Here is a 12,500-nt window from a genome sequence, read left to right as displayed (position 1 = left end):
TGGTTCGGTCCCCGCTGTACGGCGTCGGTGTGTGTGTGTGTGTGTGTGTGTGTGTGTGTGTGTGTGTGTGTGCGGGGTTTTCTCCGCTATACGTCGTCGGATGAGCTTCTCCCCACTATACTACGTCGGTGTGTGTGTGTGTGTGTCCCCGCTATACGTCGGTGTGTGTGTGTTCCCGCTATACATCGTCGGGTGTCCCCGCTATACGTCGTCGGTGCGTGCTTCTCCCCGCTATACGTAGCCGGATGTCCCCGCTATACGTCGTCGGTGCGTGCTTCTCCCAGCTATACGTCGTCGGGTGTCCCCGGTATACGTCGTCGGGTGTCCCCGCTATACGTCGTCGGTGCGTGTCCCCGCTATACGTCGTCGGTGCGTGTCCCCGCTATACGTCGTCGGGGTGTGTCCCCGCTATATGTCGTCGGGTGTCCCCGCTATACGTCGTCGGGGTGCCTCACCGCGCTATACCGCGGTGCTGGCGGCTCCCCACGCACCGAGCCATCTGGATCGAGGAGGAGGAAGAGGAGCGGCGGGCGAGAAACGCCCCTCTTGTTGACGTTCTTGTAATTCTTTTAGGAAAATTTCCTCCGGCTTGACTCTCGTTCCTTTAGGAAAAAAAAAAATAAAAATAAATAGAAAAAAAAATCTATAATTTCAATGACTTCATCTCCTCGCTTACCACTACGTTATAATGAACCCAAGACATCTAAGTCTTCTCCTAATGTCTCTTTTAAGACCATAGACGTATTTCAAAAATCTGTCTTATTTACGCATATTAGAAGGCCCCCCCATTATCCCCCCTCCCCCCCACTAATGGTGGATCCAATACACTCTGTGTTACATCAAATGGCTTCGTCTAACACCCTTAAATGATCCTTTGGACCTCCCAATTATATATATGTATACATATACATATATATATATACATACATATCCCGCCTATACCTCACCGTGAATCCTGTACAAACACGTCGTCCAATTAGCCACTTTAAAATCGATATCGATCCAGTGGTGTTCCACTACATTCCGTCCTGTTCCACTACATTCCGTTCTGTTCCACCGTCTTTCGGACGAGATCGGTCGTAAATAGGGTCGTTCAGCGAGCGGGTCTGGCAGGGGTCGTACGTACGACCAAGGGAGCGTCCACCACTTCGATGCGACTTGTGCAAACTTCTCTGAAACGAGAGAGAGAAAAATGTACATTAAATATGAGAAAGAATATATATAAACAGATTAAATATATATATATATATATATATATATATATATATATATATATACACACACACACACACACACACACACATATATATATATATATATATATATATATATATATATATATATATATATATATATATATATACATATATGTGTGTGTGTGTGTGTGTGTGTGTGTGTGTGTGTATTTGGAAGAGAGATGATGGCCAGTACCCCTGCCACTATCTGATGGCCACTACCCTTACCACTATATAATGGCCACTACCCCTTCCACTACCTGATAGCCACTACCCTTACCACTATATAATGGCCACTACCCCTGCCACTACCTGATGGCCACTACCCCTGCCGCGGGGGCCTAATAACCATCACAAGTGGTCTGTTATTCGCCACAGGTTCAAACGAGCCACTGACACCTTGCTGCTGGCCAGCAAGTAAACAGATCCTCTCAGTGAAGATGTAATCCCACTATTAATCCCTTATTAATCAAATTGATCACTCGACAATACATCGACCAACCCCGCCCTCGACATGTCGCGGGCCCTGTACATCAAAACCGTCCTTAATCTACCAGCACCGAAGGTCGAGATGACCTCGATAATCCACATTAACGAGCTAAGGGCGTAAGCCGCCAAAAAAAAAAAAAGGGGGGGGTGTCTTCAAGAGGGATTACTCCGTTCGGATTTTACGACAAATCCGGTAAATCCCCATTTATAATACACCATCGTTACAATGCAGTGATCATGTCGGAAATCAAACAGGTATGATTAAAAGTGGAGTGGCTCCGTACACGATTAATGAGAGGGAGGTTCATCTATACTGTACCACCTCCATGATCCGGACACACCATCAAAGCGGAGTCGCACTATACAGCACGGACTCGATAATCCGGACGTTATACAACATACCCTCCCTAATCCGGGCGTTATACAACATAACCTCCCTAATCCGGATGTTATACAACATACCCTCCCTAATCCGGACGTTATACAACATACCCTCCCTAATCCGGATGTTATACAACATAACCTCCCTAATCCGGGCGTTATACAACATAACCTCCCTAATCCGGACGTTATACAACATAACCTCCCTAATCCGGACGTTATACAACATAGCCTTCCTAATCCGGACGTTATACAACATAACCTCCTTAATCCGGGCGTTATACAACATAACCTCCCTAATCCGGACGTTATACAACATAGCCTTCCTAATCCGGACGTTATACAACATAACCTTCCTAATCCGGACGTTATACAACACAACCTCCCTAATCCGGACGTTATACAACATAATCTCCCTAATCCGGACGTTATACAACATAACCTCCCTAATCCGGACGTTATACAACATAACCTCCCTAATCCGGACGTTATACAACATAACCTCCCTAATCCGGACGTTATACAACATAACCTTCCTAATCCGGACGTTATACAACATACCCTCCCTAATCCGAACACTATACAACATACCCTCCCTAATCCGGACACTATACAACATACCCTCCCTAACCCGGACACTATACAACATACCCTCCCTAATCCGAACACTATACAAGATACCCTCCCTAATCCGGACACTATACAGCATGACTTCCCTAATCGGGACATCATACAGCATGACTTCCCTAATCCGGACACTATACATAGCCTCCCTAATCCGGACACTATACAACATAGCCTCCCTAATCCGGACACTATACAACATACCCTCCCTAACCCGGACACTATACAACATACCCTCCCTAAACCGGACATATCATTGAAGGAAACGCCTTTACACAAAGCGTGACCTCGATAATCCGTAAGAGGGGAGAAACGAGGACGGAAGTCAAGCATTAAGGTTATCTCGAGAACAACTTTTGATGACACTGGATCAAGACGAAAATCCTGGAGAGACTTAGCGACGGGAGAGACCTCCAGGGAACGAAGGGAGAGACCTGGGAATGACGGGAGAGACCTGGGAATGAAGGGAGAGACCTGGGAATGAAGGGAGAGACCTGGGAATGACGGGAGAGACCTGGGAATGAAGGGAGGGACCTGGGAACGAAAGGAGAGACCTGGGAATGAAGGGAGAGACCTGGGAATGAAGGGAGAGACCTGGGAATGAAGGGAGAGACCTGGGAACGAAAGGAGAGACCTGGGAATGAAGGGAGAGACCTGGGAATGAAGGGAGAGACCTGGGAATGACGGGAGAGTCCTGGGAATGAAGGGAGAGACCTGGGAATGAAGGGAGAGACCCTGGGAATGAAGGGAGAGACCCTGGGAATGAAGGGAGAGACCTGGGAATGAAAGGGAGAGACCTGGGAATGAAGGGAGAGACCTGGGAATGAAGGGAGAGACCTGGGAATGACGGGAGAGTCCTGGGAATGAAGGGAGAGACCTGGGAATGAAGGGAGAGACCCTGGGAATGAAGGGAGAGACCCTGGGAATGAAGGGAGAGACCTGGGAACGAAAGGAGAGACCTGGGAATGAAGGGAGAGACCTGGGAATGAAGGGAGAGACCTGGGAATGACGGGAGAGACCTGGGAATGACGGGAGAGACCCTGGGAATGAAGGGAGAGACCTGGGAACGAATGGAGAGACCTGGGAATGACGGGAGACCTGGGAATGAAGGGAGAGACCCTGGGAATGAAGGGGGAGACGTGGGAATGAAGGGAGAGACGTGGGAATGAAGGGAGAGACGTGGGAATGAAGGGAGAGACCTAGGAATGAAGGGAGAGACCTGGGAATGACGGGAGAGACCTGGGAATGAAGGGAGAGACCTGGGAATGAAGGGAGAGACCTCCTGGGAATGAAGGGAGAGACCTCCTGGGAATGAAGGGAGAGACCTGGGAATGAAGGGAGAGACCTGGGAATGAAGGGAGAGACCTCCTGGGAATGAAGGGAGAGACCTGGGAATGAAGGGAGAGACCTGGGAATGAAGGGAGAGACCTCCTGGGAATGAAGGGAGAGACCTGGGAATGACGGGAGAGACCTGGGAATGAAGGGAGAGACCTGGGAATGATTAGTTCCTAGTGCGGCAGAGAGAGAGAGAGAGAGAGAGAGAGAGAGAGAGAGAGAGAGAGAGAGAGAGAGAGAGAGAGAGAGAGAGAGAGAGAGAGAGAGAGAGAGAGAGATGCCAAGTTCCCAGTGAGGCAGGGGACGGACGGGTGTCAGCGCCATTGTGGCTCCAAGGCATTACGTAAACCCCATCCAGGAAGGAGCGAACCACCACCAAATGGGTCGTTAATAATGGACGAGGGGCCTGGACGACTCTCGGGAGCTGATAAATAAAGGGGATGACACCGTGAAGCTGAAGACGATCGCCGGGAAACGGCGATCAAGTGTGTGTGTGTGTATATATATATATATATATATATATATATATATATATATATATATATATATATATATATATCGAACATACATCCTCGCCGGGAAACGGCGTTCAAGTATATACATATATAGAGAGGAACGAGGGGGAGGGACGACGAAAAGAAATTCCAATTGAAGGGAAAGTCAAAAGAAAGGTATTTGGAACGAGAAAAGAACCCCCCATATATCACACATTTACTTTTTCATGGTGTCATGACCCTGTGCGGTGATGGGGCTAATCACTATGGGGTCCTCCGTGAACACAGCGCCACTCGTGTATCCGATGTCGCCGGATACGATCTTGCTACTGGTGGAAGGGCGGTATCCGGCCTGGATGCTGAGGTACGAACCCACAGACACACCCACATAGCTCTCACTCGACCTCCTCACCACCGCCCCCTACCCATACAGGACATCTCAGACTGCCTCTACAATTGGACCACTTCCCCCCCCCCCCTCATACAGGACCTCCACAGACTGCCTCTATGATTGGATCATCGCCCCCCCATATAGGACCTCCTCACACTGCTTCTATGATTGGACCACCGACAACCACGCCATCACTGAACCCAACGACAACCACGCCATCACTGAACCCAACACACTGGTTACGGTCGTGAACATCAGCGTGTCGCTTTCAGCCCTGTCCCACCCATCTCCCCTGCCTCACTAGGCCATTTCCTTCCCCCCCCCAACACCCACACACAAGTCCCCTCCAGGTTGTCCACTCCACCAAACTCCTCCATGTAAAGTTGGACGCGGAACCTCATCCACAGCTGAGGGGGGGTGTGGGAGGAGGGAACGACGCGTCAGCACCACCACCAAGAAGTCCTCCCAGCTGATCGTCTGTGCATTTTCCGCCACCGTCACCTCCCGCAAACCCGAGATCCCTCGTCCCCGAGTTGCACTGTTTCACCGAGACCATCCGAGCTGGTGCAGACTGCTATAAGAAGAGAGCCATCCTAACCAATACTCAAAATAGTAACAGCCTGGGATATGTAGGTGTGAAGACTTTGTGTATGAAACCATCCCCTTCTTACACCTCTACCGATCTTGAATACGTCTGTGTATGTATATGTATGTATGCGGTGAAATGCATATGTATGTATATGTGCGCGTGTTACACCTCCAGCGTCTTGAACATGTCTGTGTATGTATATGTATGTATGCGGTGAAATATACATGTATGTATATGTGCGTGTGTGGGCGTTTATGTATATACCTGTGTATGTGGAGTGGGTTGGGCCATTCTTTCGTCTGTTTCGTTGCGCTACCTCGCTGACGCGGGAGACGGTGGTTACGTAAAATAAAATAATAAATATAAAAATCTATTTCTAAAAGGTTTTAGCATTTTCGCCTGCACTGTATAATTCAAAGATCTGTTATCTCGCTGTTTCATTATCATCATTACTATGACTCGTCATCAAAACAAAAATAAAAACAAAAAAACACGCGCAAAGACAATCCAACAAATACACTCGCATACGCAAGACAGAACGACCATTGGACACACACCAAAGACATTTGAGGGGAAGGAAGATTATCAGAAAGGATAACAAAATAAATAAATAGATAACTAGTAATTCTACAACATAACTGAAGTGGATTAAGTGGAATAATCTGTGTTACAATGCGGTCAAGGGGGACAGCTTACAGGTTACTGAAAGATCGTACGACGGAGGTGAAGGTGTAAGAGATAAGGGGGGTGGGGGGGTGATAGGGAGCCCCAGGAGTGCACACACACACACACACACACCACACACACACACACACACACACACACAAGAGATGGGCCCCCACCAGTGTTGAACTCTCCCTCCTCGTCCCGTTCAAATATCCAATTCCATACAAACCAAATTTTCACTCCCGCTGGTCGGTGTGTGTGTGTGTGTGTGTGTGTGTGTGTGTAAAGGACGGGGCGGGGCTTAGGGGCGTGGCTGTGAGGGGGGGGCGGGCTGGTTGTCATCTGTCTCCCCATCTGTCAACACAGTACCACCTGTGTTGACAACAGGTTCGAATCCCAGTGTTCGACAACGGACCGAAATACTCGAGCGAACCCACCCAACCCACCATCCCACTGAATCATTCACACCAGCAGGTCAAAGGGAGGGAGGGAGGGAGGGAAAGGGGGAGAGGAGAGGGAGGGAGGGGTCTGGAGGGAGGGTGGAGGGGGAGTCAAAGTCTCGCGGTTCATGAACCATGTGGACTTACGGCCCCTCTGCCCACGGCAACACACAGGTCTTCCACACCTCCGTCAACGGGTCGAGTTGTTACGCGATACACAGGGTTGTTACACTGAGGGAGGAAGGAGGGGGATGTGGGCCGCTGCTCCTCTGGAGGGAGTTGGAGGAGGAGGAGGAGGAGGAGGAGGTGAAGAACACTCCCTATAGACAGGTCTCCAAACCCCGTGGTAGAGGCGCCATGCATGGTATGTGACATGCGCATCTCAAAGTGGGAGTTTAGTAGCCTTGCGATATGTTATCATTGTGCTTGTGACAAGTCCCATGTGCGCCATCCTTTCAGCACACATGAAGAGAATATATATACATATATATATATATATATATATATATATATATATATATATATATATATATATATATATATATATATATAAACTTTGGAAAATTAATCACAAGTGCACTTTCGTGTCATGATCATCACATCATCAGGGGTGAGATACCACGTAGAACACTACAGCCTGCACGACAGCGAGTGTCTTGACCGTCCTAATGATAAGGGTCAGTTTCCTGGCGTTCCTGGTTCGCATCCCCCCCAACCTCCCACTACCACCCACCCCACCTCCTCTTGACCTCCCCTGCGTTCGAGCGCCCCAAACCCCCAGTGGGTGTGGGGTGGGCAGAGGCTCTGTCATTCAGCCTCGAGAGGTTAACCCACCCACCCACACACAACCCACACCCCAACCCGAAAGGAAAACGGCGGCGTGGGTGGTGGTGGTGGACTTGTGAATGAACATGGGGTGCCACTCGCTTGTGTACGACGCCCTCCCCCCCCCCCCCCCGGGTAACAGCGGCTGTTTACCCCCTCCCTCCCTCCCTTCCCTAAATTAATTGCAATGTCGGTCCCCCAGACAGCCTTTTTCTGTCGTCGTGCGCCTTCTGCGAATGTCGCCTTTCACTACATTCGCGGTGCGCAATTTCTGTGCCAAGGTTTATGAATCTATAGAAGACGAGGGAAAATAAAATACACTGGCATGACTTGGGGTTCGGAGTTCTTCTTCTTCCCCCTGGTGTACAGACGCCCTCCGTGGCTTTCCAAGCCTCGTTCTCTCACCACAGCCCACATACATGTTCTCATTAATACTACTTAATGAACAATATCTACAGTTACCACTTAAGAATATGTTCTCATTAATACTACTTCTTAATGAACAATATCTACAATTGCCACTTAAGAATATGTTCTCAATGCTCCTTCTTAATGAACAGTCTCTACAATTACTAATTAAGAATATGTTCTCAATGCTTCTTAATGAACAGTCTCTACAATTACTAATTAAGAATATGTTCTCAATGCTCCTTCTTAATGAACAGTCTCTACAATTACTAATTAAGAATATGTTCTAAATGCTTCTTAATGAACAGTCCTCAACTACTAATTAAAAATATGTTCTCATTAATATTACTTCTTAATGAACAATATCTACAATCACTACTTAGGAATATAATTCATCTGCTTGCAGGCCTCTTTCCCCCCTCCTCCCATTTTCTTATCTCTTCCTCTTTCCCCCCTCCTCCCATTTTCTTATCTCTTCCTCTTTCCCCCCTCCTCCCATTTTCTTATCTCTTCCTCTTTCCCCCCTCCTCCCATTTTCTTATCTCTTCCTCTTTCCCCCTCCTCCCATTCTCTTCCATCTTTTCCTCTTTCCTTTCCTCTTTTCTCTTCCATCTCCACTTCTCCCATTTCTTCCTTCTCTTCCACCTTTTCTTCCCTCCTCCTCCTCCTCTTCTTTCCTTCCTCCTGTTCCTATTCTTCCACTCTTCCTCTTCTTCCCCCTCCCCCTTCTCTTCCTCTTTTTCCCCCTCCCCCTCTTCTTCCCCCTCCTTCTCCTCCTCCTCTTCTTCCCCCTCCCCCTCCTCCTCTTCCCCCTCCTCCTTCTCCCCTTCTATCCCCTCCTCTTCTTCCCCTCCTCCTCCTATTCTTCCACTCCTCCTCCTCCTCCTCTTTTTCCCCCTCGAGGCTCCTCGTCGTCCAGGCCAGCTTGGGTTTTGGCACGGGACATCTTCCATCTGGCACTGGTAGCAAACCTCCTTGGCAAGGGGACAATTTCTCTAAGGTCCTTCGGAGGTAAAAGAGTTTTTCTAAGGGCCTTTGGAAGGAAAAAGCGTTTTTTAAGGGCCTTTGGAAGGAAAAAGCGTTTTTTAAGGGCCTTCGGAAAGTAAAAGTGTTTTTTTTAAGGGCTTTGGAAAGGAAAAGCGTTTTTTAAGGGTCCCTTGGAAATGGAAAGCGTTTTTTAAGGCCCTCGTAAAGGAAGTCGTCTTTCCAGGGCCTTCGGAAGGGAAAGTGTTCCTAAGGGCACTGGAAAAGGGAATCCTCGAGTGTGACCTTCGAGAACAACTTAGGGAAGGGAATCCTCGAGTGTGACCTTCGAGAACAACTCGGGAGTACCATGTATAGCCAGACGGTGGTCGTCCTTGAAGCCTCGAGTCTTAACCTCTTAAAGAAACACTGGAGGATCACCTCCGGCGCCACACGAGCTCTTCCTCGAGGCGCGGGCGACCTCAGGGAGAGAGAGAGAGAGAGAGAGAGAGAGAGAGAGAGAGAGAGAGAGAGAGAGAGAGAGAGAGAGAGATCCGCCAGGTTTCAAGGACGAACCAATCGGGTATCGAAGGCGGGTTTTTTTGTCCCACTAACCCCTGCGCCGTACAAGCCCACCTCGCCATTCCAGAGACAGAGACATCTAATTTTTTTTCCCCTTTTCCGTCAACGAGGAAACATCATCTAGAGATATATATAGAGTCCCTGGACACACAGACACACACAGACATACACACACACACACACACACACACACACAGACACACACACACACACACACGCACACACACACACACACAGACATAGACACACACACACTTCCCCCTACCTTTCTAACTACCACTTGATACTACATCCGGGTTATGGCAGTGGGAACTCTATAACCCACTGTAGAGTCACCAGTGGGGAGAGGAGGGAGGGAGGGAAGGAGGGAGGTACGGGGGGGGGGGTAAAACTGTCCCCACACCAATTGTGGGGAGGTGGAGGGGTGGGGGTGGGGGGTTTGAACTAGAACCCACACCATATCACCCCCTCCCCCCCTTCCCCCCCTTACAGTCAACCGAGGCTTCTGTCTGCCATCGTAACAAAACACAAACACAACAACAACATAACTTGTGGTCGTAATCATTCCTTCATTTATTTAACCATTTATTCATTTATTTTGACCCCCCCAACACACATCATTACCCAGAGCTGAAGAGCCAGTCCCGGATAACGGTTTCTCCAGTTATATGTTTTGACCAATCACATGTTTACCCAAATGGCGTCCTAGCTTCGTCTCTTCGATGTATATCAACTGACTGTTATATTCCTCTCTTGTGTCTCCCCTGATGATGTGATTAGGATACGAAAGTGCACTTGGGAACTTATCGTGTTTCATTTTCCCCCGTGGACTCATAGGAATATACTTGATCACCGGGAAAATTGTGATCCTTTCCAATATATATAAATATATATATATATATATATATATATATATATATATATATATATATATATATATATATATATATATATATTATACTTTGTCACTGTCTCCCGCGTTAGCGAGGTAGCGCAAGGAAACAGGCGAAAGAATGGTCCAACCCAGCCACATACACATGTATATACATACACGTCCACACACGCACATATACATACCTATACATTTCAACGTATACATATATATACACACACACAGACATATATATATATATATATATATATATATATATATATATATATATAATATATATATATATATATATATATATATATATATATATATATATATATATATATATATATACATGTACATAAGTCATACTTGCTGCCTTTCATATATATATATATATATATATATATATATATATATATATATATATATATATATATATACATATATATGTATCAATCCGAACAAGGCAGCGGCTTGGCCTCAATCCCAATCGTGATCTGAAGCCATTCCCTAATCCCTAATCCCCCACCTCCCCTCCTATGTGGATTCCAGTGCCTCATCCCTCAGCCACTGCCCGTAATACACCCCTCATCCCCATCCCCCTCATCCCCCTCTTCCCCTCACCCCCTACCCCCCCATGAGGAGCCCTGTACACGCCTAATCCCATTGGCCAGCACGGTGGTGGGGTGGGGAGGTGGGGGATTGTGGGACGTTGGGACGACGAGACAGAGGATCGGGCGCCAGCGTTCAATCATGGTGGTGGTGGGGAAGTGGGGTGGTGGGTTGTTGAGCAGGGGGGGGGAGGGTGGGTTACTGCATGGAAATGGGGTGGGTGGGTTGGGGTGGGGGTAGGGGGTTTGAGGAAGGGGGGGAAGGGAAGGGGATGGGTTTCTGGATGAAATGGGGTGGGGTGGGTGAGGGAAGGGGGTGAAGGAAGGGGGTTTGAGGAAGGAGAGGGAGGGAAGGGGGTGGGTTACTGGATGGAAATGGGGTGGGTGGGTGAGGGAAGGGGGTGAAGGAAGGGGGTTTGAGGAAGGAGAGGGAAGGGGGTGGGTTTCTGGATGGCAATGCATGGAAATGGGGTGGGTTGGGGTGGGGGTTTGAGGAAGGGGGAAGGGGAGGGTGTTTACTGCATGGCAATGGGGTGGGTGGGTGAGGGATGGGGGTGAAGGAAGGGGGTTTGAGGAAGGAGAGGGAGGGAAGGGGTGGGTTTCTGGATGGCAATGGGGTGGGTGTGGGTGGGTGGGTGTGGGAGTGTGGGGGTGTGGGGGGTTGTTGGTTTTAACCAACCCACCTTATTCATGCTCGCTTCCCTGTCCATTCCCAACCGCCTGCCCATTCCCATCTTCCTACCCATTCCCACCCTCCTGCCCATTCCCACCCTCCTACCCATTCCCATCCCCCTACCCATTCCCACCCACCCTACCACATTCCCACCCCAACACCTTGTCAGCGCCCTTCACCTTGCGCTGACCGGAGTGCGCAACGGGGGGAAACGGAGAGGAGAGAGAGAGAGAGAGAGAGAGAGAGAGAGAGAGAGAGAGAGAGAGAGAGAGAGAGAGAGAGCTGTTTAATAAGGATTACCAGCAACAAAAGGAATTGTCTCGCGTTGACCTTTGACCTGAACCTCTTAATGGGTCAGGTTTAAAGTTTGGGTTTCCTCCATTCCCAGAAGGGGTCGTATCCCGTCGTGTTCGAGGGTCGTATACCGTCGTGTTCGAGGGTCGTATACCGTCGTGTTCGAGGGTCGTATACCGTCGTGTTCGAGGGTCGTATCCCGTCGTGTTCGAGGGTCGTATCCCGTCGTGTTCGAGGGTCGTATCCCGTCGTGTTCGAGGGTCGTATACCGTCGTGTTCGAGGGTCGTATACCGTCGTGTTCGAGGGTCGTATACCGTCGTGTTCGAGGGTCGTATCCCGTCGTGTTCGAGGGTCGTATCCCGTCGTGTTCAAGGGTCGTATACCGTCGTGCTCGAGGGTCGTATACCGTCGTGTTCAAGGGTCGTATACCGTCTTGTTCGAGGGTCGTATCCCGTCGTGTTCAAGGGTCGTATACCGTCGTGCTCGAGGGTCGTATACCGTCGTGTTCGAGGGTCGTATACCGTCGTGTTCGAGGGTCGTATACTGTCGTGTTCGAGGGTCGTATCCCGTCGTGTTCGAGGGTCGTATACCGTCGTGCTCGAGGGTCGTATACCGTCGTGCTCAA

General features: G+C 49.0%; 1 protein-coding gene across 1 annotated transcript in view; it reads right to left on the bottom strand.

The window, feature by feature from the left end:
- The window catches only part of LOC139751842 (ras-related protein Rap-1b-like), a 217,294-nt gene that overhangs the window by 50,062 nt on the left and 154,732 nt on the right, over positions 1-12,500 (bottom strand). The window contains exons 3-4 of the mRNA XM_071667470.1: positions 948-1,172; positions 1-602 (exon numbers count right to left, since the gene is read on the bottom strand). The exon at positions 1-602 is cut by the window's left edge and continues 422 nt beyond it. The gene's annotated coding sequence lies outside the window, so the exon portion shown is untranslated. The remainder of the gene's footprint in view (positions 603-947; positions 1,173-12,500) is intronic.

This window comes from Panulirus ornatus, chromosome 12 (genome assembly GCF_036320965.1).
Source record: "Panulirus ornatus isolate Po-2019 chromosome 12, ASM3632096v1, whole genome shotgun sequence".
Taxonomy (NCBI): domain Eukaryota; kingdom Metazoa; phylum Arthropoda; class Malacostraca; order Decapoda; family Palinuridae; genus Panulirus; species Panulirus ornatus.
This window is presented reverse-complemented; position numbering and strand designations above follow the sequence as displayed.